The sequence below is a fragment of the Capricornis sumatraensis genome, chromosome 17, assembly GCF_032405125.1.
Source record: "Capricornis sumatraensis isolate serow.1 chromosome 17, serow.2, whole genome shotgun sequence".
Lineage (NCBI taxonomy): Eukaryota > Metazoa > Chordata > Mammalia > Artiodactyla > Bovidae > Capricornis > Capricornis sumatraensis.
Genome location: NC_091085.1, coordinates 32,436,815 through 32,441,332, shown reverse-complemented (window position 1 = coordinate 32,441,332; position 4,518 = coordinate 32,436,815). Strand labels below are relative to the sequence as shown.

At 36.7% G+C, this 4,518-nt stretch overlaps 1 non-coding gene across 1 annotated transcript; it reads left to right on the top strand.

Moving 5' to 3' along the window:
• The first annotated feature begins 1,578 nt into the window (after window positions 1-1,578).
• TRNAC-GCA (transfer RNA cysteine (anticodon GCA)) lies at window positions 1,579-1,650 on the top strand. The gene has a single exon. It is a non-coding gene; the product is annotated as a tRNA-Cys (tRNA).
• The last annotated feature ends 2,868 nt before the right edge of the window (window positions 1,651-4,518 follow it).

Here is a 4,518-nt window from a genome sequence, read left to right as displayed (position 1 = left end):
AACTGGAATTCCATCACCACCACTAGCTTTGTTCGTAGCGATGCTTTCCAAGGTCCACTTGACTTCACATCCCAGGATATCTGGCTCTAGATTAGTGATCACATCATCATGATTATCTGGGTCATGAAGATCTTTTTTGTACAGTTTTGTACAGATCTTTTTTGTACAGTTCCACCTGGGAAGCCCTTTGAGTGAGTGAGTGTAGTCACTCAGTTGTGGACTGTAGCCCACCAGGCTCCTCCATCCATGGGATTCTCTAGGCAAGAATACTGGAGTGGGTTGCCATTTCCTTCTCCAGGGGATCTTCCTGACCCAGGGATCGAACCCAGGTCTCCTGCGTTGCAGGCAGATGCTTTAACCTCTGAGCCACCAGGCAAGTTGTGTATTACACTGTATCGTCAACTGTAATAAATAGCCCATGAGATATTCAATTTGCTTTAGGACAATTACAATTAAGGCATAAAGACTAAACTAATCAGACCAGGTACAATTCACATCCAAAAGGGCACAAACCAGAATTTGGAACCACAGAATGCATTTTAAAGGCTTTGGCAGATTGCTTTCTATATTTTTAAAAAGAATTATTATATTCATTTAAGATAAGTAACTATGAACATACTGAAAACAAATAATTATCTGGTATATTGAAAAGCTATCTGTAAATGAAAGCTTTATTGATATAAAAACAAAGTAATTTCCTGTCCAAAAATTATACACTGAAACACATTTTTATACACATATACTTTTAGAAATATACAATTTTACATATAAATTATATATTTTATATGTTATAAAAATCAGATTCATATTTTATAAATATATATCTTATATGCTATAAAAATATAAACATATTTATAAATATACAAATGTATTTTATACAAATAGCTGGAGCTTTGGTATTCAAAGTCACCATTTTCAAAATTATTAAATAAAGATACACTGTAAGCATTTACTATACATTGACAATATAGTAATAAGCATAATAAAATTTTACTACTAAGCTATTAACTTTGAAGAATGTGCCATGGACCTGCATTCCATAAAGGAGCAAAGTCTTAGCCCTTCTCTACCAAGATGAGTTTAAAGACTTCTAGTTCTTTAAAGATGTTCTAAAAACTGTATTATTATGCCACCTTCTATGACAATTCTTAGAGCAATTCCTCAGGATTTCATTGGAAGAATAAAGCTATAATTCAGCTAAAATCCACCACTTTATGCTATTTAGGACTGTACACAAGGAAAACTGGGCTTTCTGTGAATACACTCTGAACACAAAAGCAGCATAAGGAATTAATTACAAAGAGATGTGCATATATACAATCTCTGCAGATGCACATATAAATATATGTAAGTATCATGTTCATAATACTAAAAATGTTTTCAGTATTGGGGCTCAAATTTTAATTATAGGTGGAAATTGTTGCAAATATGTTACTGAATGATCAGGTAGACTCTGCAGTGTAAAGAGAAAAACAAACGGTCCATTTGGAACATCATTATCAACACACTTCTGAAGAAAGTCAAGCTGAAGTGTGTATGTGTATTTGTGGGTGTGTGTGTGTGTATATAGGTATGGCTTCCCTGGTGGCTCAGATGGTAAAGCATCTGCCTGCAATGCAGGAGACCCAGGTTCGATCCCTGGGTTGGGAAGATCTCCTGGAGAAAGAAACGGCAACCCACTCATATATATATGTATGTGCATATACACTATGCAAATAAATTGTTGAAAAGGTTCCAGCATGCATGCGTGTGTAGTCATTCAATCATGTCCCACTCTTTGCAACTCCATGGACTGTAGCCTATCAGGCTCCTTTGTCCATGGAACTTTCCAAGCAAGAATACTGGAGTGGGCTGCTATATCCTTCTCCAGGTATCTAATCTCCTACATTGGCAGGCAGATTCTTTATCACTGTGCCACCTTGGAAGCCCCTCAAAGGTTTCAGAGGTCCTCCTAATTTGAATTTCATTACTCAGAAACTCTCCTCTAAACAGGACAACTATAGGAGCCAAGAAACCAAGGTTCTGATTGCCATTTTACCATTATTTCACTTTGTCACTTGAAACAAATCAATTAAACCTGTCTGAATCTCAGCTACCTCCTTTTTAAAATTAGGAACTAGATTAGATGATTTCTATGGTTGCCTCATGCTCTAACAGTCTGTGATGCTGATTACATTCTGGCTTGAGACCAAAAATCTTTAGTGCAAGATAAGAGATACCGCTTAATGACGCTGTGACCTTTATAAATGATATTCTCACAAATGTAAGAGGGGCAAAAGCTTGAAGGCATAGGATGAAAGGCTTATACTTCTCCAGGGAGCTATATAGTTCATCTCCTCACTTTATTCAGGGCTCTGTTGAAATATCCCCTCATCATAAAGGCCTTTTTTTGTTCCCTGAACATCCCATGTAACCAGTCACCTACTGTTTTCTGCACAGTACAATTTTTTATTCTTCTTTCTAGAATCCCTGGCCACAAAGTATTTTACATTTTTAATATTTTGGATGTTTATAATCTTGTCACCAATGTTAACTCCATGAAAGCAGTTTTGTTTTGTCTTGGCTTAATTCAAAGCACTTCAAATAGAATAGTGCCAAAGGTGCTCAAAGTTTGCTGACTGAATGATTGATGCTTTTAACCATAAGTTCATGGACATAAGTGGATCACAGAGGTGTGCTGACACTGAGTAGAAGAAAATGATGCTGGAAAAGTAACTTGCAACATGGCTATAGAAGGGTTGGTATAACATTCAAAAGCAGATCTAACAGAACTTTTTATGGTGATGGAAATACTCTAGATTGGTGATGTCATGCCCTATTCAGTAATCACTAGCAATTCAGTAGCATGTCACAGTGAAGTGAAGTGAATTCACTCAGTCGTGTCTGACTCTTTGCGACCCTGTGGACTGTAGCCTACCAGGCTCTTCCCTCCATGGGATTCTCCAGGCAAGAGTACTGGAGTGGGTTTGCCATTTCCTTCTCCAGGGGATCTTCCTGACTCAGGAATCAAACCCGGGTCTCCTGCATTTCAGGCAGACGCTTTAACCTCTGAGCCACCAGGGAAGCCCGTAGCATGTCATCTGAGTGCTTAAAATGAGGCTGTGATTGAGGAACTCAATTTCTTTTATTACTTTTTAAATTAATTTTAAGCTTAAATATAAACAGCCACATGGAACTAGTGGCTACTGTATTGCCTTATGTAGTTTCTTAGGAATTTGAAACTTAAGACAACTGGAATCTATACAAGATCTTCTAGAAGAAAAAATAATGGGATAAGAACTATATTTTTGAAAAATGATAGTGAAAGTAGCATTTAAAATGAATTGGAGTAGATAGAAACTGTAAAGAAAAATGGCCACATAAAAACTTAAAAAAATTTGTATGTTAGGAACTGAGATCAGTTGAACAGAAGGAAAAGAGATGACTGGGAAACATCAAACAAGCAGAATCAATAGGACTTCAATGTTTTTAACTATGACCTCATGTTTGCTGCTATAGGTGATTAGATGGCTAACAATATAACCAACAAAAGAATCCAGATAGTGGAGAAAAACCATACTTGTGCTAAGTGACATTTACTTTGGAAAAAAGAGTCAGGTCATTTTGAATATTTTTTAAATTCAGATACCTAAATCTCAATTATGGCCCAGAAAACACTTGTAAATTTAAAAAATAAAAATATTTGCTTGCTTTGCTAGTTTGTCAAAAACAGAAAACAAGTCCAAGAAAGTTTGTATCCAATTTAACATTGACATTAAGTTAACACTGTTTCTACTGAAGCTCCAATACTTTGGCCACCTCATGGGAAGAGGTGACTAATTGGAAAAGACCCTGATGCCGGGAGGGATTGGGGGCAGGAGAAGGGGATGACAGAGGATGAGATGGCTGGATGGCATCACTGACTCAATGCACACGAGTCTGAGTGAACTCCGGGAGTTGGTGATGGACAGGGAGGCCTGGCATACTGCGATTCATGGGGTCGCAAAGAGTCGGACACAACTAAGTGACTGAACTGAACTGAACTGAACATTGAATGTATATGTATGTGTGTTTGCATGTATGTGCATATACATGCACACACACATATTCAAGTTTTGTAAGTACATGTAGTTCGAAAAATAATTTAAGATCTAAGATATCATCAAATAATCCATTTTGTTCATCTTTCTTGTAAAAAGCCACCTGGGACAAGCAGCCATGTTTTTTTTCTTTGTCTTTTTAATGGAGGAATATATTTTTATTTTAGGCTCACATCTCAACAGTGAAACCCTTTCTATCACAACACAAGAAAAATTTCTCCCATATTTTTATATGGTTGGCAGGTTTCAATGAGTTTGAGCATGAATAAAACCTAACGACTCCACCGGATGAAAAGCTCATGAACTTCCGCTTTTCAAGATGAAGTAGAAAACAACTGTCAGATGTGAGAAAACCAAAGAATGATTCAATATTTCAGCAACAAAGAATGCTTGACCCTTATGTGCACTATTAAAATCTTCATATAACAAACTCATATAA